At 38.8% G+C, this 24,027-nt stretch overlaps 1 pseudogene; it reads left to right on the forward strand.

Moving 5' to 3' along the window:
* Positions 1–2,611: 2,611 nt before the first annotated feature.
* LOC133825794 (pentatricopeptide repeat-containing protein At2g20540-like) lies at positions 2,612–24,027 on the forward strand (annotated as a pseudogene).

Genomic DNA, 24,027 nt, shown 5'->3' on the forward strand with positions numbered 1-24,027 from the left:
CTAAAAAAAATAATAATCAAATTACAAACATATCTTTCTAAATTAATAAAACTTGATTAAGAGTAAAACTATGACATAAACAAACTTTAATACAAAAATATGAGAAAATAAACCCATAAAAGTGAAAATTCTTTAAAAAAACCATAGATTAAAATTTATTTTTTTGAGAAAAAGCCTTAATTTTGCAAACTCTATTAAAAATCTCATATTTAAAATGTAATTTTCTCATTTTTTTAAAATATTTTTTTTAGTGTGGCCTTTAGCCTGCACTGGGCCAGCCAGTCTCTGTATGTGATGCAAAAAGTGTATTTTGTGTAAGTGTGAACCTTAGAAGCTCTCTAATGGGGAAATCAAAGAACATCAAAAATCTTTTGTACATCTCCCTCCTATCTCTTCATCAACTCTTACTACAAAAAATCTTAGTTTTGGTCACAATTAATTTAAAACAAAAAATTTGTGACTAAAAAAAAATTATCTTACTTATGTCATCACTAAAAAGTCCGTGATTAAAAGTATTAGTCATAAATATCACAATTTGTTGTCACTAAATGTATTTTTAGTCACAACAAACTTTATCACTAAAAATAATAGGTTGTGACTAAAACTACACTAGAGACAACTTGTGATTAAGTATGACTTTTTAGTCACAATTAATTTTTTTTTGTTACTGAAACTAATATTTAGTCACACAAAATATATGTCGTGACTAAAAGGTTGTCACTAAAAGTTATCTTTTTTTGTTTCTCATCTTTGTCTTTGGCACAGGGTTGGACTCCATATTTTGTGCAATACATATTCAAAATTGTTTTCGTCACTCGGTTGGAGTTGGCCAAAGACATTTAAAATCAATTAAAAAACATTATATACTTCAGTGTCAAGGATCAAAATATCCAATTTATTATCTTATAGTGATACATCACATTCACACAATAATGACTATCTTAACATAACATTCAAACTGGTGAATCAAACAAATACAAAAGGCAACATTGCAATAGACAAACATAATCAAATTACAACACAAGTAAAGCAACATAATTTCTCAAACAACTCGATCTTCCCCAAAACAGAATATTTGTAGTGCACACAAAAGCCAAACAACTCCATAACAATAGATAAAGTAGAACAAACCGTTGACCATGGTAGGTAGCTAGCTTTCACTTTTTGGGATTGACAGCGTACCAAGTTTGAACAGCAGTTAAAGAAAGCACCATTACAGCTGCTATGAGACCTATGATAGCCCATGGGTTACTAAAATATTGCAGATAGACTTGGTTCATCCAAATGGCACACCTTCTCTCGCAATGAGCTTGTATCTTAATCTTGACATCAGAAAAATAGTCTACTGGTGGCTCATTGAATTTCGAGCCCAATTTATTAAACCAATCAGCCACTTCTTTATCGCTACTGAGACGGTTTTGAAGTACTCGCGATGCTCTTAGCTCCTTAACATCTTGTTCATTATCGATGAGAATATCCATAAATTTTACGTAAGAAGTAACCACATTCCGTTTATCATCAATGTCCATCTCGTACATGAGAAGATTCTCTAGCTTAAGTTGTGTCGTTTCATCCAAAATTAATGGAGGAAGTTTAAGATGCCCTTTGAGGTTAAAACACTTACCACTAAAAGATATGTCTGCCAAGCTACGACCACTGGGCTTAAACTCTATCCCTGCTGATTTAAGTTCCTGGACATTGCGAAAAAACCCATTGTTATCAATAATATCATACCCTATTGCTACGGGATCATTTGGTTTTGGTCTTTGCCGGCAAAAACAAGGGACACATAAAACATTTCCATGAATATTTTCCTCACTTTCTCTATTGTTGTTGGTAGAGACAATATCGCCATCGACAGATGTGATTAGCGAGTAGAGAAGGTGGTGGAAGTCAACACGTAGATCTTGAATTTTTATTTGAATAATGTCATTCCATTGTCTGAGACAGTTGCTGGGGGTTATAATTATTGGCGTCGTATTATTCTTGGTGATATTGTTGATGTGAATGAATCTGACAATATCTATTTTCAGTTTGTCCGGGTCATTGCTCAAGTTCACCAACAACTCAAGGACTCGGAAAGGGATTTGACAAAAATCTCTTGCAAACAACTTATCTCGGATCCATCTTCTTTTGACAATACCAATTTCAAACTCTTCTAATTCCATACGAAGATAGCTACGTATGAATTGTAAAATTGTACATCCATCCAAGAAAAACAACACAGCCAAAAAATTATCGTCAGAAAACAAACCTCTACTATAATGTGCAGGAAAATGTCCGAAGTTCCTTAAGTCCTTGATATTCTTATTGATTTCATCGAATAAACTCTTTCCTGTGTTGTCCTTGCTGAACGAGTTGATGAACTTCCTCGTCATTTTACTTTTCAAGTCAACTTCAATGTTGACCAGTGTTTGATATTCAACTTCGCGGATAGTTTGGCTAATAATAGAATCTAGCGACCATTGCGTATTAGATGCCAAAAGGACATCCACATCGACACTACATTCTCCAGCCATCCTTAACTGTTTAATCGATGATAAGTTAAATGATGCTCCCACATTCTATAGATAATTAGGTTAAATCATTATAAAGTATAATTCAAAATGAAATGAGTCAAGCAAAATTTTTGTAATCTTTTTTTTAGAAAAAAAAATTCTTGTAAAATTGAGTGTGAGTGCATAGAAATAGTACTTTTTTTTTCTTCAAAATTAATTTTAAAATACATGAATATATTTATATATTATAAATATGAATTTAAATAAAATTGTTGTTTTCCATTAGATTTAAATAACATTTTTTTTTAGTTATCTTTTAACGGATAAAGAAATTATAAAAAAAAAAGTAATAAAGTCATCTAAATAAAAATAAATAAATTGAATAAAAATAAAAGGTGATAAATGAGACAATAATTTTTTTATCACATATTTTTAAATTTTATGTTAAAGTATTTAAATTACTCTATCATTTATGTTTTCAAAACTATAACCGAAAAATATTCATGTACTTAAATTTATTATATTATTTTGTTATTAATTATTTATTTAATCATTTAACGTATTTTATTTATCCAAACATATATGTAATAATAAGATAAGATATAAATATACATATATTTGTTTTCCATTTACTTTTTTTTAATGAAAAATTACTTATTTTAATTGTTCTTGCCATTATTAGATAATATATATTTATATATAACTTTTTGTTGACTTTTAATTTTTTTAAATTAATTGAGTTTATATTTTTTTGTATCCTGTGTTTTATCCAATTGCATGTTTTGACTCTGTGTTTTGATAATGACTTTTTGGATCTCGTGTTTTTGTAAAATAGTTCAAATAAAACCTTAAACTCGATTTTAGTCAAAGTTTTCTGAGCTAAAATTACAAATAATTCACAAAACTAACAATTTAAGAAAAAAATAAAATCATTTTACCTAACAACTGTGTTGTTATATTCAATTTTTTTTCTTCATCAAAATTGAGTTTAGGTGTCTATTTGAACAGTTTTACAAAACAATGGGTCCAAAAAATAATTTGTCAAAATATATGAACCAAAAAGGTATAATCCCTAATTAAATTAGATCAAATAAACTTTTTAATTCATAGTTTCAATTTAGATTTTTTTAATATTTTATCATATTGAAATTCATACATATTTTTTCTAAAATAATATTAGAAATAAAATATTTACTTTTAAAACTAGGATGCACCATGTCTTTTATATATATAAAAAATGTGTATTTTATACATTCTTGGTTTAATAATTTTTTATTTTTTAAAACTAAGAGACAATGTTTTGTTTTTAATTTCTTTTTAAATGTGTTTATGTCATTCTTTTATAATATATGACATTGTTTATGTATTTAAAATTTATATGATAATTAAAAAACATAATAAAAATAAATTAATATATTTTTTTAAATAAAACTAAGTATATATATAGGGTGTATCTATGGTGCATCTATTTTTGTATTTCGGCACCTAAATTTTTTTTCTTCAATTTTTGTATGATGGTGTACATTATAGTCATTCAAGATATCTTACAAATTTTTAAGAAATTTAGAATAATTCATAGTACCGAAAAAAAGTTCAAATAATTTATTACATGCGTGTCTATTTTTTTGTGTGAGCGTGTAAAATTCAACTGTTTAAACCTTAGTTGGAAGCTACGCGTGCCTATTTCTGCTTGCTAGTGTTGGAGACTATTTAGTTTTATAGTGATGAGCTCTTTACTTAGCTTTTTGGTTCTTTGTTTGTCTTATGTGTGAAAAGTATACTCGACCTTTATGTTGTTTGGCAACTTGGTCACAATCACGGCCCTAAGCTAAACCTAAACAATCATTTTACTATTTTTTTTCTTTCAAAACAATAGAAAAAATTAAAAAGGTTTAAATTAAGAAAAATAAAAAGGTTTATTTTTATATAAAATTCATATCTTCCTTTCTCAGCCTCATCCTCTACCCCTTCCCTTGTTTTTTTTTTCTTTCTATAGTTTATTCAAAAATTAAAAACAAATATTCCTGGTGCCATGAAAATTTAAAAAATATATATTTTCATTAAAAAAAAATATCAATTTTGAATTTAAATAAATAAATAAATAAGTTTATAAATCTAATAAAAAATTAAAACTTCAGGAAACAAAGAAATGTAAAAAAATAACATTTTCTCCTATAATTTAACCAAACAACAAAAATTAGAAGAAAATCATGGCAAACTCAGTTTTATCAATATGCTTGCTTCTAATGTTTTTTTTTTCAAATTCCTAAACTTTTCAATTTTTTTTTCAAATTCAAATTCCTTAACTTTTATGAAAATATATTGAGAAAAAAATATGCATGCAGCTAAGAAAGAATAAAGAAAACCCAATTTGACTATAATAATATTTAAAAAAAAATAATAATGAATTAGCTCTTTCTTCTACATCTCTCTATTTTCTCAATAATGGGAAAAAAAATCTTGTATTTTCTACTACTCTCAATGACAATGACAATGACAAAACACAAAGATTGATTTTGCAACAGTGGATATATGGCAAAAGCTTCAGACATTTTTTTATTTTTTATTTTTTATCTTTGATTTTTATTTTATTAAAAGATAAACTTTTACGCTTTTCTTAATTTAAACATTTTTTTATTGTTTTAAAAATATAATTACATGGATTTTAAATGTAGAAATTTATGATGTTAAGCTCTAGGGGATGCGATTGTTTTGAAACTGAAAGCTTAGGGATTAATTTGACAAAGAAAAAAGATCAGAAATCAAGTTACCAAAAAACATAAGGATTAAGGTAAGGACCTTCTACACAAATAAACCTCTTTATTTTGTTTCAGTTATTTGTAGGTTGCTTCAGCTAAGTAATAAGTATTTGAAACGAAGTAAAGAACAAAAGAGCATTGAGCAGTAACTAATAATCAAGAATAAAAATAAAGATATCTTAAAATACAAAAACCTCAAGTAATTAAGAATACTTACAGGAAAACAAGAGAAGATGGAGAGAGGTGGTGCGCTTTGTTCTTGTTTTTTATTTTTGGTAAAATAGAATGATTAGAAAATGGAAGGTTATAGTAACTAGCTAGGTCAAGACACGTTTAAGATAGCACATAAGAGCATCTTCAACGCTCGCAACGAAGTCAGTAATGGAAAAAATGCCAAATAGTAAAAAAAAGAATATAACAAACGTTATCAACAATGGGCAACGTTACCAAAAAAAAGGTTGAATATAATGTGTATTTTGTAAGGAATATAATAATGTAGGATATATTTTTTGATGTAATTTTTAGCATTGTGATTAGGTTAAAAAAATAGATGGGGTTAAAATTCATTTATTTTGGTGAACGTGGTTGGACTTACCGAGAAGAAAACCCTACTCTCAACCCTACCCTCCCTTAATATATAAAATATAAAACAATAAAATAAAAAACACACCTTGTTGAGAGCATTTTGTTCAGATTTTCGCTCTTCTAGGCTTTTCTTTTTCTAAAAAACATAACACTTTCCATCGAAAACAATCAAAAAAAAAAATCTATTCATTTATGCTTCCACTTTACCTTTTTTTACTCATTGGTTTTAATTATTTATTTAAAACAATTCAGTAATTAATCACTGTTGAAGAAGTCTAAAAAAGTGTTTTGCTGGACGTAGATGATCTTGAGCCTTGTGTCCCTTGTCTTGCGCTCCACATGTTTGTATACCCTCTTCTGCGCATGTTTGTCTTCTGTATATTCTGAATGTTATACACGTGTAGAAGCACTTTACTAGTTAAAAAAAATTAATTTTTAACATTTTTTCTCAATATTATTTTTTAAATAAATAACATTTTTGCCACCAGACAATAACCACTGTATGATTGTGCCATCGAATAATTAGCTATATTAAAAATTCTTCTCAAACTATATACGTTATTAAAACATGAGATTTCTGTTAAATTCCGTCCTACGTGGCTAACGGAATGCTTACGTGACACTTTAAATACTGATGTGGATTGCCACTTTAGTGCCAAATGTATAATTCAAAATAAAAAATGAATTAAAATAGATTTAAAATTCATTTTTAAATTAGAAAAACTAATTAAAAATGTATTTAACTAATAAAAATATAAATTAGTTTAAATTTTTTTAAAGCTGAATAAAAAAAATTAAATATTAAATTAAAGTCAAAATCTTAATTAATTAAAACATTTAAACTTGTTTATTTCAAAACAAAAACATTTAAACTTTAAAATTTATTTTTTTAATTAATAAAAACAAAAATTTATCCAGCCTCTTCTTCTTCTTAGTTGTAGAGTCCCATAATGTTTACTTAGTTAGCTAGCTAATAGTAGTTATAGTATTTTAAATTTCGTGGATTTTGGTTCCAACTGGGACTTAGTTGAACACTCGTAGCAACACTTATAGATTTTATAAGTTTAACCTATAGTTTAAGAATATTAATTATAACATAAGGTTTGATTAATATAGTTGATTATAAAGATGTTATTTATTATACTATAAGGTTTATATAGAATTAATAAGATCATGACACTTGTTGTGTGCATGTTTATTTAAGGATTTAATTATAGTTTAAATAAAAGAAAGTTCAAGAAAGCTCTAGAATCTTTCAAGACCATTAGGAGCATGACATTTGTCACAATCTTGTTTATTTGTGGATTAAGTTGTTATTTAGATAATTAAATAGATTTTCCGTAACTTTAGGGTACTATAACTTCCGACCTATTTTTGACCCAGTTATGTTATGAATTTCTAAAAATAGTATTTCTAGAAAGTTGTAGATAATTGAATTAGCTTTCTAACGGTATAAAGATGGTCTAAATCTGAGTCCTACAACTCCAGTTATGTTGATTTTACTACAGATGCGTTTAGAGTTACGAGATTTAGGAAGTTAGAAGTTAGGATTTTATTTTATTTAAATTTAAATTTGGATTATAGTTAGAATGAAATTAAGTATTTTTTTTAAATAGAAGAAAGATCTAGAAACTCTAGAACCTTCCAGAAGGGAAATTTGAGTTTTTATGCTTAATGAGATATATTAAATCAAAAAAATGCTAGCATTTCTAATCATTTTAAAAAAAAATGCCAAATCTTTTGGCAATACCCAAAATACCTCTCTCATAATTTTTCCATCAACTTCCTCTTCTCTCTTCCCTCTCTCTCATTCACGGGTAAGGTAAAATATAAGAGAACTCAATGTAATAACAAGTATTCCTTACTTAGGACACTAAAATACTGCATTTCGTACAGATCTGGGCATGATTTTTGAGTTTTTTTTGTGATTTTTTTCAGATCTGAAACTTTGAAATCTGCAGAAAATTGACGTGGTTCGATGTTGCTCGATGCCAGCTCAATGGGGCCTTCAAAATCAAGATTTTCATGAAAAAATCGATGTGTCCTAAGTAATTTTCACTAGGGTGTTCGATGGTGGTTCGATGGTGTTCGATGCGATTCTTGCAAGATACGTAATTTTTCACTCGGGTGTCCGTTTGGGGTGATTTTTTTTTTATTTTGGGTATTTTTTCAAGATCTACACGTTTGAGATGTGTATATACACATTTGAGAAATGTAAATCTTGAAAAAAATGACAAATGCAAAACATACCTCATGTTCAAGATATGTTTTGGTATGTTTTCAAGTTCTAAATTTTGAAAATGTGTATGTGAATATCTAAAACGTGTAGATCTCAAAAAACTACCCAAAATAAAAAAAAATCATCCCAAACGGACACCCGAGTGAAAAAATATGTCTCTTACAAGAATTGCATCGAACCACTATCGAACCACCATCGAGCAACCATCGAACCACCATCGAACAACCATCGAACCACCATCGAGCAACGTCGATTTTGTCATGAAAATATTGATTTTGAAGGCCCCATCGAGGTAGCATCGAACACCATCGAGCAACCATCGAGTTCGGCATGATTTTTGAGTTATTTTTCAGATTTGAAACTATGAAATATGTAGAAAATTGATTTTTCTTGATTGTTGCTCGATGGTGCTCGATACCAGCTCGATGGAGCCTTCAAAATCAATATTTTCATAAAAAAATAGAGATTTTTCGATGGTGGTTCGATGCAATTCTTGTAAGAGACATAATTTTTCACTCGGGTGTCCGTTTGAGATGATTTTTTATTTATTTTGGGTATTTTTTTTTGAGATCTACACGTTTTAAATGTTCACATACACATTTTCAAAGTTTAGAACTTGAAAACATACCAAAGTGTTGACGCCGTTTTTCGTCAACAGATAAAATAAGAGAGCACGTAAACAATTAAAGACAATGGCTAAAACAAACAAACGAATCAGACACACGGTTTTTACGTGGTTCAGTAGTTAAATCTGCCTAGTCCACGAGTCTCTGTTATTAATCTCAAGATTATCTCTGAACAATTCTTTAGCATGAATTCTCTAGAGTTTTCTCTCAAGAATCAGAAATTCGGTCCTTTACAATGGTGCATGACTTCTCTATTTATAGAGAAGGATGCATAATACTATCCCACATATTTTGGGTAGTTACTCTTTTGTGAATAAAAATAAATGGCCTTAAATGCCAATAATCAGATATAAAAGGAAACGTTCCCCAAAGATCAGGAAACGCATAACTGACTAAATAATATCCCACGATTCTTGGGTATTTACATCAATAAATGAGGATTACATCCCATATCTACAATACTTGTAGATATTCAAAGTGATCATAGCATATCTCCAAGGCTTCAGCATCTAAGGTTTCACGTCATTGTGCGAGCCACTGACATCTCCCGAGCTAACATTGCTTTCGAGATAGCATATCGAGCTCGAGATCCCTGCTCCGAGGTTGTTCCTGAAGATGAGGGGCTCTCAGAGCTATCTTTCGAGATCGAGTTCATTTCGAGGTCAGTACATTCGAGGTCATGTATCATACTTTGCAGGTTCCAACTTACAATCGTAGAGCATTCCCTAACCCTCACAAGACCATTTAATGCGAACTCAGCTTTCGAGGTCATATTTACTATGGCTCGAAATCTGGGTATAACATTTTGCCCCCTCAAAAGTATTTGTTCGAGTCCTAAGAGAAGGAAACTTTTGAACTACTTTTTCTTGGAACCATACCGTCACACTCTTAAAAACGGACACGTGCCAGATGGGTATTGCTCACTTTAGGTACTTGAGTACCTTGGGAACACGCCCACGATCGTTCGCCTGACAACTTTTCGGCGCCATCTTATCACCGATTCCCCTCCATTCGATCTGTTGAGGATTTTAGCCAACGCTCCTGATTGATTTAGTTTTCCCACCTATATATATAAGATCTCCTCTTCGTCTTCTTCTTTACGTTTGTTCATTGTAAACCAGAAAGAAAAGAAAAAACAAGAAAGCCAGAAACTTTCTCAAGAAGCTTCCATCCCGTGCATGTTTTCTCGACCCAAAAAACAAAGGAACCCTGGTCTGTTCGAGTCAGTGAGTTCTTTCCTGCAACCTCTTCTCCACTCGACGATTTCGCTGCACTTCCCATCACTGTGTAAGTACGCCATTTTTGCTCTTAGCTCTTTCCCCTTTTTTTTTTTTGTTATGCCGTACTTGCTGTGTATAATAGAATGATACGATAGGAGGTTTTGGATCAATAGGCTTTTATGTTTTCTAGATTTTCTTTCTGGATGTTCGCCTCTAGTTTATGCCCAGTTTTGTCCTTTGAATGGCGTTTCAACTTTCTGGGTTTTGAAAATTTTAGGCTATGTTTCTTGTACACCAAGTTTTCGGGTAAAAACCCTTACTCTTGACAATTACACGAAACCCGAAAAAGCCCTTTCCTGGCTAACCGCCACCTTTCTTTCCCTTGAACTTCGGGATTTTCAAAAAATCATCCACGTTCTTTTTCTTCCCTGTGGAATACGCGCTCTGACTCTTTAGTGAGGGTCTTAATATTTAGTTTCTTGCCCTTAGATATCCGAGCTCATCTTATCGAGTTCGTGATCCTTGCATGCATGGCCCTCACCATTTTTTCTTTCTCGTTAGATGTCACAGAATCTGGAAAGACGGTGGGGGTCATTACGAGCAATCCCTTACGAGCCCAAATCTCCGAGCCCGGAATCGGTCTTTGTTCGGAACCAGCGTCGGATTAAAGAGTACGAGATCGCACGCGAGCAAGAAGACATTCGAGTCCACTATCGCCGCCAGATTGACGAGGTCATCGAAAAGAAGAGAAGGGTCCTTCGGGAAGCCATCTATCCGGAGCCGAACCCCGGACCTAGGCCAGTTCCCCTCGACCCCGCGTTAAAAGTCTCGGTAGCATACCACCCGGGGGAACTTCAGTTTTCCTTAATGGCGGAGCCTTCATCTTCGCAGCCTAGGAGGGAGATGTTTGAAGCCGAATTCTACCAGAGCTCGGTTACCACCTCCGACCAGATAACTGACATCCTGCCCATTCATGGCCTTAGCTCGTTGGACACACTGAAGTGTCGAGCTCCGACAAGGCATGAACGGAGCTGTTTCGCTCCTGGGGGCCGCGATTCCAGTGTGAAATACGCGGCCTGGAGCCCGGAGCACCTAAGGGCAGGAGCTTTGTTGCCCCTGAAGTCCTTTTTCAGGGACTTCATCGATTTCGTTGGGTTGGCTCCATTCCAACTCAACACCAATTCATACAGGGTGCTGTCTGCCCTGAGGTCCTTGTTTCACGAGCAGGGGTGGACAGGACCTTCACCCCAAGAGATTTTATATCTCTTTTGCTTGAAGAGTAATCCCTCCCGAGCTCGGGGAGGAGATGGTTTCTACTATCTTTCGAGCTACCCCAAAGAGACAAAAATCTTTGAAGATCTTCCGAACCATCCTCCTGACTTCAAGAGGGCTTTTTTCTGGACAGACGGTCTGTTCCCGTCTCGACATCGTTCGTTTAGGCGAATTCGTAAGTATTCCCGTTACTTTCTATTTTTGAGCTCGAATCTTTAGCCCTTGAATCCATGTTTAGTTGAAGTGTATCTCACCTTTCAGCTAACTTTCAGCGTCCCACCCCTGACGAGACAATGAAGGAGCACAGAGAGAGCCTGCTCCGACTCCCTTATGGCAGGAGGTCTCTCTCATTTCTGCTACATGAGGACAAGCTTCGAGCTTGTGGCTTGTTGGGATAGGGCCAGTCAACCTCTGACTGGTCCAGTAAAAAATATGAACGCTGGGAGGAAGTGCCTCTGCCCACAGGCATCCTTCCTCCGAGGAGGGAAAGGAAAACATCTCTCCCAATTCGCTCGAGAAGTCCGCGGTCGGGGAACGAGGCAAATGATGAAGCCTCGAGTTCGGACTCCGATGGAGGTAAAACCCTTCCTACTTCGCGAATGTGGTCTCCCACTTTATTAAAACACAGGCCCAATAGACTAGTCTCGTGCCCACAGGATAGATACCACTTCTACATATGGAGTTGGGTAGATGACTGTGTCCATAGGTTTGATAGTGGGCTCGGGAAATACGACACTATGTATACCATGTGGAATGGGATAGCTGTGCAGTATGGGACCAATGATTATAGGGACCTTTCGAGGTTATCACCAACTTATAGGGAAGGCCCTCCCCCCGCCTCTTCTGAAGACGGGGGAATTTCATGGTCCCCAAGCTCAAGCTCGGGGGAAAGTTCCAGTTAGGTTTTTTCTTTCACCACTCTATATATAGTGTTGAAGTAACTTGTATTTCTTTTACTGACTCACTGTGATGACTTGTACAGGCAATATGGACTCCGACCTCGACGCCCTCATCGACAATGCGGGTGCCAAGAGGAGCAAGCGCCCCAGGGCAAGGGGATTGAAAACCAGCCAGCCTGGGAAAAGCTCCAAGAGATCTAGGAAAACGCCTCATCCTCCCCCGCCGGCTTCGAGCTCTGCTGCTGCGTCGACTGGCCAGACTAACGCCCCCACGACGATACCACCCTCGCAGGTCGTCGTCTCTGTGGTGGCGCCGACCTCGCAGGCTGGTGTCGCTGCCGTGGTCGAATCCCAACCTCCTGTGGCGGGTCAAATGCCTTCTACTCAGCTCGCCAAAAGACCTTCTGCTTCCCGAGCTCAGAAGCTAACCATTTCCACCCATATGGATTCGTATGCGGTGGATAATGCTGCCGGTCCTCACGGATCTACGCTGATCTCGGATGTAATGTCCCGGATCGGCCAGAGCTACGGCAATTTTGAGGCTCCTCAGTGGCAGTGTCTAACTAGCACTCGGGACCGCACTGTCCTGTTCGAGAAGAGTATCGAGCACACTACCGCGGTAAGGATCCTACATTCCCTTTGCTTACATTCATACTGTCTCGAGGCTAATGATGGTTTCTTCCTTTTTTCAGGCTCTTGCTTTCACTGCCCAGCTTAATTACAAGCTGAACAACGAGGTCCATTCGAGCAGGACCCTCGCCCAAGAGGAGAGGGACCTCCACCTTAGAGCGAATGATGACCTGAAGGCGGCGAACATTAAGCTCGAGGCAGTGGTTAAGGAGCGTGAGGAAATGGCCAAGGAGCTTGGGAAGCTGAAAAATGAGCTCGAGGAGCAAAAGAGAGATAACATCCAGCTTCGGGAGACCAATAAGAAGCTCGAGGAAGACAAGGCCGTCACCCTCGACCTCATGGAGGATATCAAAACCCGCCTTACTGCCGAGTTCAAAGAAAAGAAGGAAACGGCGGTCGATTCAGCCATGTACCGGATGTGGGCCTATAACGAAGAACTGGACACCAGTTTTTTGGGTCCCCTCGAGGCGTCCTTCCTCGAACGATGGAATGCTCGGCTCGAGAAGGAAGAGGCTGAGCAGCTCGAGAAGGATAAAGCTGCTCCGAGTACCGTTTCGGAGGGAGCTCAGGAGGATAGCCATGCTATTCGTCCTGAGGGGTCCGGTGCCACTGATGCTGAGAAGGCCAAGGAGACTCCTCTTCTTTGAATCTGACCTCGGGGGGATCAGTTTTCGGGGCTGCGTCCCATTATTTCTGTAATTATTTTAACTTATGCCCACGGGGCTGATACAATTCCCTTTACTATTTTTTTTTTATATGCTTACATTTCTTGGCTCGAAATATTTTGCATATTTTTATAATTGATGGACCGGCTATGTTTATTTATGCATACAAACATAGTTTGGATTTAGGCTCGAAATTCGATGCATTCATGCATAGTTTATTCGAATTATCCGTTTCCAACCTCGTTATTTATCAAGGTCGTACATTACTTTAACCATGAACTGAAAAGTACTTATATGGCATGTAATATGAATGATTTGGTTAATCTTTTAGTCACTTTTCCTCATCCTTAGTATCTTAGCTCCGAGGTTATGAGTTCGAAACTATTTTAAGATGTTCCAGCCTTGATCTCGACATATTTCGTGATGGGTTTAGGCTCCCATTTATCATTGATCGATAATTTGGCTGGTTTGTTCCAAACCTGTTATGCTTGCACATCTGGTTAACTCCAAACGTTTTTGGTTTTTGGTAGTTCGGTAATGTCCGAACTATCTAAGCCCGTGTACTTGGTTATTTCCAAATACTTAATGTTTTTGATAACTCGGTTAAGTCCGAACTATCTAAGCTCGCTCGGTTAAGTCCGAACTATCTAAGCTCGCGTATTTGGTTATATCCAAATACTTTTTTGTTTTTGATAACTCGGTTAAGTCCGAACTATCTAAGCTCGCGTACTTGGTTATATCCAAATACTTTATTGCTTTTGATAACTTGGTTAAGTCCGAACTATCTAAGCTCGCGTACTTGGTTATATCCAAATACTTTATTGCTTTTGATAACTCGGTTAAGTCCGAACTATCTAAGCTCGCGTACTTGGTTATATCCAAATACTTTATTGCTTTTGATAACTCGGTTAAGTCCGAACTATCTAAGCTCACGTACTTGGTTATATCCAAATACTAATGTCCGAACTATCTAAGCCCGCGTACTTGGTTATATCCAAATACTTTATTGTTTTTTATTTTTTATTTTTTATTTTTTAAGCTGGAGGTATGTATACCAATGATGCCCCCTTAATATCCTATGAGTGTGACCATAGGTTATTAAATTAAGAGAGATTGCAAAAATAAAAATAAATTACATGTGAAACAAAGTAGACCCTTTATTTGAAATTCAAAAACAAACTAAGTACAGAAAATCATGGTTACAGGCGACACTTCCTACACTATTGATAATATGGTCTAAGGTGTTTGCCATTCCATGCTCGTGGTATGAGGCTCCCATCTAATCTCGCAAGTTTGTATACGCCAGGGCGGATGACTGATTCTATCTGGTATGGTCCTTCCCAGTTTGGCCCGAGTACTCCTGCTGCTGAATCTCGGGTTGCTAAGAATACGCGTCTCAATACCAGATCTCCTACTCCGAACTTTCGACTTCGAACCCTTTTATTGAAATATCTTGTTGTTCGTTGCTGGTAAGCAGCATTTCTCAGCTGAGCCTCCTCCCTTTTTTCTTCGATCAAGTCTAGGGTTTCTTCGAGCTGAGTATGATTGGAACTTTGGTCGTAAATCTGAGTTCGAATCGTTGGAATTTCGACCTCAATGGGCAACATTGCCTCGCAGCCGTATGCTAGAGAAAATGGGGTATGTCTAGTTGATGTCCGAGCTGTAGTTCTATATCCCCAAAGGACTTGGGGTAATTCCTCAGGCCATCGTCCCTTTGCTTCTTCCAACTTTTTCTTCAAGGAACTCTTGAGAGTTTTATTAACGGCTTCGACCTGACCGTTCGCCTGAGGGTGAGCCACTGACGAAAAGCTCTTGATTATACCGTTCTTGTTATAAAAGTTGGTAAATAAGTCGCAGTCAAACTGGGTTCCGTTGTCAGACACAATCTTTCTTGGCACTCCATATCGGCATACGATGTTCTTTACCACGAAATCTAGGATCTTCTTTGAAGTTATGGTCGCTAGTGGTTCAGCCTCTGTCCATTTTGTGAAGTAATCAACCGCGACCACAGCATACTTTACTCCTCCTTTGCCAGTTGGGAGTGAGCCTATGAGGTCGATGCCCCATACCGCAAAAGGCCATGGGGACGTCAACATGGTTAGTTCAGAAGGTGGAGCTCGGGGTATCGTGGCGAATCTCTGGCACTTGTCGCACTTTTTCACGAACTCGAAAGAATCCGTTTTAATGGTTGGCCAGAAATATCCTTGGCGTATAATCTTCTTGGATAGGCTATGCCCCCCGGTATGATCTCCGCAGAACCCTTCATGAACTTCTCTAATAATCTTCTTTGCCTCGGGGGGAGTCACACATCTGAGCAATGGCATGGAATACCCTCTTCTGTATAGCCTTCCATCCAGGATGGTGTAACGAGGAAGTTGATACATTAGTTTCCGAGCCTGACTTCGATCTTTCGGAAGAATTCCATTTTCGAGGTATTCAACGATCGGGCTCATCCAGGTCAGTTCTGTCTCGATCATGCACACATCTTCCTTGTCTGACTCAGTAATGCTGGGTGCTGACAAGTGTTCGACGGGTACAACATTCAGCTCCTCATTTTCAGTGGAAGTGGCGAGCCGAGCTAAGGCATCTGCATTTGAGTTTTGTTCTCGGGGAACCTGTTCGATCGCATAAAACTCGAAAAACTCCAATGCGGATTTTGCCTTCTCCAGATAAGCTGCCATTTTTGTGCCTCGAGCCTGGTATTCTCCCAAGATTTGATTAACTACGAGCTGGGAGTCGCTGTAGCAATGTATAGCTTTGGCCTTGAGTTCCTTTGCTATTCGTAGTCCCGCAAGTAAAGCTTCATACTCAGCTTCATTATTAGATGCTTTAAAGCCGAACTTTAAAGCAGAGTGAAATCTGCTCCCTGTAGGAGTGATCAGAATAACTCCTGCCCCCGCTCCATTTTCATTTGACGACCCGTCGACGTAAAGTTTCCACACCTCGTGGGCCGTGGTTGTTACCTCGTCGTCGGCTGTACCGGTGCACTCCACTATAAAATCTGCCAACGCTTGTGCCTTAATGGTTGTTCTCGGATGGTAGGTGATCTCGAATTGTCCGAGCTCAACAGCCCACTTAAGGAGTCGACCAGATGCCTCTGGTTTGGACAAGACTTGCCTTATTGGTTGATCTGTCAGTACATGGATAGGATGTGCCTGAAAGTAAGGGCGGAGCTTTCGAGATGAGTGGATCAGACTGAGGGCGAGCTTCTCCATCAGTGGATACCTTGACTCTGCCCCCAGTAATCTTTTACTGATGTAGTAGACGGGTTTCTGTATTCTCTCTTCCTCTCGGACGAGCACCGCGCTTATCGCGTGTTCGGTAGTTGAGAGGTACAGGAACAGTACTTCTCCCGTCTCAGGCTTTGATAGGATGGGCGGTTCGGCTAGGTGCTTTTTGAGCTCCTGAAAGGCTAGCTCGCACTCATCTGTCCATTCGAACTTCTTACTTCCTTTCAATAAGTTGAAGAATGGGAGACCGCGGTCTGTTGACTTCGAGATGAACCTGCTCAGAGCTGCCATCCTGCCAGTCAGGCTTTGAACATCTTTATGCTTCCGAGGCGAAGGCATATCGATGAGGGCCTTTATCTTGTCGGGATTAGCCTCGATCCCACGAGAATTGACAATGAAACCCAGAAATTTTCCTGAAGACACCCCAAAAGTGCACTTCTGAGGATTCAACTTCATGTTGTACTTTCTGAGCACGCCAAAGCACTCTTCGAGGTCATCAACATGGTTCTTGTTAAGTTGAGACTTTACAAGCATGTCGTCAACATAAACTTCCATGTTGTTCCCTATTTTCTCTGAGAACATCATGTTTACGAGCCGCTGGTACGTGGCTCCGGCATTCTTGAGTCCGAATGGCATGACATTGTAGCAGTAGAGCCCTTTATCTGTAATGAAGCTCGTATGCTCTTGGTCGGGGGCATGCATGGGAATCTGGTTATATCCAGAATAGGCATCCATGAACGACATCAGACCATGCCCCGCCGTGGCATCCACGAGCTGATCAATTCTCGGCAGGGAAAAACAGTCTTTCGGGCAGGCCTTGTTGAGGTCCGAGTAGTCAATGCACGTCCTCCATGTCCCATTGGGTTTCGGGACCAACACTGGATTGGCCACCCAATCAGGGTAAAAAGCGTCCCTTATAAAATTATTTGCTTTCAGCCTGTCCACCTCCTCCTTTAGTGCTTTCTTTCTGTCTTCATCCAGCTGCCTTCGCTTTTGCTGCTTTGGGGGAAAGCTTTTGTCTATATTCAATGCGTGGCTCGCTACATTAGGGCTTATTCCCACCATGTCAGAGTGTGACCACGCGAAGACATCCTGGTTTTTCTTCAGAAAGCAAATTAATTGCTATTTTGATTCGTCTTGGAGGTGTTTCCCGACCTTCACTTTCTTTGAGAGATCAGCCTCCTCGAGCTGAACCTCTTCGAGCTCTTCCAAAGGTTGGAGGTCGACCTTCTCCTCAATCCTTGGATCGATCTCCTCATCAATTTTTAAAACTGTCCCATCTTTATTCTGTATGACAACGAGTGCTTGCACGCTTGTTTGTTTCTTTCCCCTTAAGGAAATGCTGTAGCACTCCCTTCCTGCCAATTGATCTCCTTTCAATGTTCCGACCCCGCTTGGAGTTGGGAACTTAAGGGCTAGATGTCTTACAGATGAAACTGCCCCCAGCCCGACCAGGGCGGGTCTCCCGAGCAGTACATTGTAGGCAGATGGTAACTCTACCACCACGAACTCCATCATCTTGGTTACCGAGACTGGATAGTCTCCCAAGGTCACAGGGAGTTCAATGGACCCCATACAGGCGGTTCCTTCTCCAGAAAAGCCGTACAAAGTGGTTGCACAAGCCTTCAGGTCGCGAAGGGAGAGTCCCATTTTTTCTAGGGTTGCTTTATAAAGAATGTTAACTGAGCTCCCATTGTCTATGAGAACTCGGCGCACTCTTTTGTTGGCAAGCTGTAGGGTGATGACGAGTGGATCATGATGAGGGAACTGGACGTGGGAGGCATCCTCCTCGGTGAAGGTTATAGGCTGAGTCTCAACCCTTTGGCTTTTTGGTGCCCTTGGTTCGGGTTCATATGGAGACCCGTCCCCTGTCTTCAGCTCATTCACATATCGTTTTTGAGCATTTCTGCCCCCTCCTGCGAGATGAGGACCTCCCGAGATGGTTATTACGTCCTCTCCATCTATCGGCGGAGGCCTGTCCTCATCCCGAGATCGGGAGTTATTATTCTGTGCTGCCGGAAGCGCGGCTACTCTCTGGCTAGCAGTAGCCTGTCCAGTATTCTGGTTTTTGACGTACTGCCGGAAATAACCTATCGAGATCAACCCTTCGATCTCGTCCTTCAGCTGTCGGCACTCATCAGTTGTATGGCCGGTGTCCCTATGAAATCGACAGTATTTGCTGGAATCCCTCTTGGATTTTTGATTCCTCATAGGGTCCGGACGCCTGAAGGGGACCTGGTTTTCATTAGCCAGGTATATGTTTTCCCGAGACTCGTTGAGCTCGGTGTGCACTTTATATACGGAGAAATACCTTTCTCCTTTTTTCTTCTTTCCTCCATCAACCTCGGGATTATTTCCCTCGCTCTTTTTCCTCTTGGAGGGATTCTCCGAGGTAGGCTGTGTAGCTGCTGGGTCAACCGAGGTTGAGGCGGAGTTCACGTTTATCGTTATAGTTTCGGTCTGCGAGGTCGCCTTGAGTGTTGACCTCGCCTCCTCTACATTGACAAATCTCTGCGCCCGTCTGTTAAACTCGGTTATCGACCTCACCGGTTTCCCTTGCATGTCATCCCAAAGGGCACTCCCGAGTAAAACACCAGCTCGAATGGCCATCAAATGCCCACTGTCATCCACGTCTCGAGCTCGGGCGACCTCTAGATTAAATCTTGTCAGGTAGCTCTTTAGTGTTTCGCCCGGTTGTTGTCGGACGTTAGTCAAAGTGGATGCTTCGGGTCTGACTCCCATCATAGCTCGGAACTGCTTCTTGAAGTCTCTAGACAATTGATCCCACGAAGTTATAGAATGTCTCTTGTATTTCTCGAACCAACTCTTGGCAGGCCCGGCCAGTGATGTCGGAAACAACATACATCTGAGCTCGTAACCCACGTTACTAGCTCTCATGATAGTGTTGAATGTACTCAGATGGCTGCATGGGTCGGTTTTTCCTTCAAACGCTGGGACGTGAGGAATCCGGAACCCTTGGGGGAACTGAGTGTTAGAAATATTGGGAGAAAATGGCTCGAGCTCCTCATCAGAGTCCTCATATCGACCGTTCCCTCGTTCATTCTTCAAAAGCCTAAAGGCTTTCTCGAGCTGATCGATCCTTTCTTGTATTGGGTCCTTAGGCGGTGTTTGGAATTGATAGTCATTAATCGCGATCCCAGGCTCGCGTCTCCGTGAGGGATCTCTACGCCCATTCAGATGATTCCTAAGATCCGGGTTTGTCTGATCTCCCTTTCCCCTGCTCTGATTCAAGTGATTGCGCAGGTCGGGATGCCCTTGTGATTTCCAGTATTTTTAGGACCCCGGTCGTGTTTACTGACAGACCTAGTTTCTCCGGACTCATCACTGGTGAAACTCATCGATCGGTCATTTCGTGGTGGATTCTTTCTACGTCGCCTTGTCCCTGCAGTGCGAGATCGGGACGTCTGACTTCTCTCGGATGGCGCGCCTTTCCGCCCCTGGAACGTCTCCCTGTTTCCTTGTCTTTCCCCTGTACGCCCTTGATCCTGATCTCGATCAGGTTGAGCGTTCCTGCGGGGAGGTGGAGGATATCTTATGGGAGACGGAGGAAACCGTATAGGTGACGGTGGTTGCCGTCCTTGCCTCGGCCTGGAGGGTCCAGAATTTGCCCGAGATGGGCCAGTTGCGTTTGGTGCACTACCAGGAACCTGAGTCCGAGCCTCGGCAGGAGCTCGGTTGTTCTCAGTTCCTGCAGGCACTTCCACAGGTGGATTAGGCGGGACCCGAGCTCGGGTACTCCTCTGAGGCCTAGAAGGAGTAGATGGCTCTGTTGGTGTTGGAGGTTGCGCTGGCCTCCTTGTGGTAGCATTTTTTCGTGGACGCCCACGGGGCCTCCGGGGAGGAACGTGCACGTCCCTTGGAGGAGGGACTTGGTCTTCGCGCGGAAGCGGGGGCTGAGCCACCTGCGCTTCCGCGGCTATCCTAGTCAACTCCTCGTTACGTTTGTTGGCATCTGCCAGCAGTTGTTTCAGCTGCCGATTCTCCAATTCTACAATAGGGACATAACGCTCAGGGTTATAATACATGTCCTCATCCCTTGGTTGTGGAGGTGGTCCCCGGGAATCGAAGGACCCACTCCTTTCTTCAGCGTCCGGGTTCTCCATCGGTTGTTTTCCAGGACGCCTTGGGTAATTTTCTTCAGGAGTGTTCTGATTCTTTGCAGCCATGAATCTCTCTGGGATGGATGCTTGAGGCTCTCAATGAAAGCACCAAACTGTTGACGCCGTTTTTTGTCAACAGATAAAAGAAGAGAGCACGTAAACAATTAAAGATAATGGCTAAAACAAACAAACGAATCAGACACACGGTTTTTACGTGGTTCAGCAGTTAAATCTGCCTAGTCCACGAGTCTCTGTTATTAATCTCAAGATTATCTCTGAACAATTCTTTAGCATGAATTCTCCAGAGTTTTCTCTCAAGAATCAGAAATTCGGTCCTTTACAATGGTGCATGACTTCTCTATTTATAGAGAAGGATGCATAATACTATCCCACATATTTTGGGTAGTTACTCTTTTGTGAATAAAAATAAATGGCCTTAAATGCCAATAATCAGATATAAAAGGAAACGTTCCCCAAAGATCAGGAAACGCATAACTGACTAAATAATATCCCACGATTCTTGGGGATTTACATCAATAAATGAGGATTACATCCCATATCTACAATACTTGTAGATATTCAAAGTGATCATAGCGTATCTCCAAGGCTTCAGCATCTAAGGTTTCACGTCATTGTGCGAGCCACTGACATCTCCCGAGCTAACATTGCTTTCGAGATAGCATATCGAGCTCGAGATCCCTGCTCCGAGGTTGTTCCTGAAGATGAGGGGCTCTCAGAGCTATCTTTCGAGATCAAGTTCATTTCGAGGTCAGTACATTCGAGGTCATGTATCATACTTTGCAGGTTCCAACTTACAATCGTAGAGCATTCCCTAACCCTCACAAGACCATTTAATGCGAACTCAGCTTTCGAGGTCATATTTACTATGGCTCGAAATCTGGGTATAACACAAAGCATATCTTGAACATGAGGTATGTTTTGCATTTGTCATTTTTTTCAAGATATACATTTCCCAAATGTGTATATACACATCTCAAATGTGTAGATCTTGAAAAAATACCCAAAAAAAAAAAAATCACCCCAAACGGACACCTGAGTGAAAAATTACGTATCTTGCAAGAATCGCATCGAACACCATCGAGCAACATCGATTTTTTCATGAAAATCTTGATTTTGAAGGCCCCATCGAGTTGGCATCGAGCACCATCGAACCACGTCGATTTTCTGCAGATTTCAAAGTTTCAGATATGGAAAAAATCGCAATAAAAACCCACAAATCATGCCCAGATCTGTTCGAAATGTAGTATTTTAGTGTCCTAAGTGAGGAATATTTGCCATTACATTGATTTCTATGATATTTTATCTTACCCATTAATTTTTTTTCTAGAGAGGGAGTTGAGAGGAATGTGTTAAGGGAGCGAGAGGGAAGAGGGAAGAGGGAAGGGGAAAGGATGAGAAAAATTATGAGATGAGTATTTTGGGTATTGTCAAAAGAATTAGCATTTTTTTGAAATGATTTAAGTGCCTAGCAATTTTTTTGATTTATAACCCCTCATTAAGCATAAAAACTCAAATTTCCCTTCCAGAACCACTAAGAGCATGACACTTGTCATAATCATGTTTATTTAAGGATTTAAGTATTTTTTTTAATAGGATAATTTCACTCCTTAAACTCTATAAATAAGACCTAGTACCCAACCATTTCACTTACTCTTCAGCTGTGATCATACTCCAAGGTGCTAGTGAAAACATAAGAGTGATACCCTTGGGTTGGGAAAGAAAAAGCTTTATCATTCTTAAGTTTTATCAAATACTTGGGAAGTAAGGATTAGAGTATTTCAGTATTGGAGTTAGGTCAATCCTTAAGATCAACAAAGGTACCCTTATTCTTAAGTTTAATTCTTTTGATTCCTTAGTTTCTTTAGTTTTCATTCAGGTTCTAACTTTTGTTATGGTTTTGTGGTTAGGTTTTTAAGTTCTTTGAACTTAAGGTGTCTTTTCGGTAAATTTTCTCTTGGTGGTTTATATCTATTCTTTTCATCTCTTTCCTTTAGAAATACTCACTATTTTATTGCTGGTTTTAGGAGTGTTCTACGTCCTGCATTTGTTCTCATATCCCGGCTTTGGTAAGGAAAATAGACTAGATCTTGTATGTTTGTATGATATGTTATGCTTTTATGTTATGTTATGTTTAATATGTTATGATAAGTTTATGTTTTAATATGATATGTTATGATTTACCCTACCTCAAATATTAGACAGGGGACGTAGATGGGTTATCATATACTACATGTGATCTAACCTACCTCAAATATTACACATGGGACGTAGATGGTTTATCACATGTCATAATGACCATTATTATTATAGTCTTATATGGTATATGTTATAATATGTTTATAATGTATGTTATGATATTCTGATTAATGGGATGTTTTCAGAAAAATGCAAAAATTGGGTATTGAATTTGATGAGATTAGTATTATATCTGTGCTGCCAGTGTGTGCTCAACTTGGAGCACTTGAGATAGGAAAATGGATTCACATTTACTCATACAAGAATGAATTGTTGAAGAGGTCAACTATTGTTTGTAATGCCATAATTGAAACGTATGCAAAATGTGGTTGCATTGATCCTACATTGCAGATATTCGATCAAATGACCAAGAAGGATGTCATTTCATGGAGTAACATGATAGGAGGGTAAGCACATCAAGGTGAAGCTTATAAAGCCATTGAGCTCATTAGAGACATGGAGAGAGCAAAGGTTCAACCTAATGGGATCACATTTCTCAGCCTTCTATCAGCCTGCGTCCATGGCGGATTTTGGAGTGAGGGACTGAACTACTTTGAATCCATGAGAAAAAATTATCATCTACACATCGAAATCGAGCACTATGGTTGTTTGGTTGATCTTCTTGGACGCTCAGGACAGCTTGACCAAGCTCTTGAGACAATAAACAAAATGCCCATGAAGCCAAATTCCAAGATTTGGGGTTCTTTGTTAAGCTGTTGCAGAATTCATGGCAATCTTGAGGTTGCTATTATAGCCATGGAACACCTTTTAGAGCTTGAACCAGATGATGCAGGGAACTATGTGTTGATTTCCAATATTTATGTAGACATTGGAAGGTGGGAGAGTGTTTCAAAGGTCAGGAAGCTAATAACATGTGGGAACTTGAAGAAAATTCCAGCAAGGAGTTTGGTTGAAGAGTCTGTCTCTGGTGCTGAATCTTAAATGGGACAGCAGCTGGGAATGACACTCTTTGTCAAGACTGTTAAATTTTTTATTTATTTCTTATTATTTTAAATGTATTTTGTAT

This window comes from Humulus lupulus, chromosome 3 (assembly GCF_963169125.1).
Source record: "Humulus lupulus chromosome 3, drHumLupu1.1, whole genome shotgun sequence".
Lineage (NCBI taxonomy): Eukaryota > Viridiplantae > Streptophyta > Magnoliopsida > Rosales > Cannabaceae > Humulus > Humulus lupulus.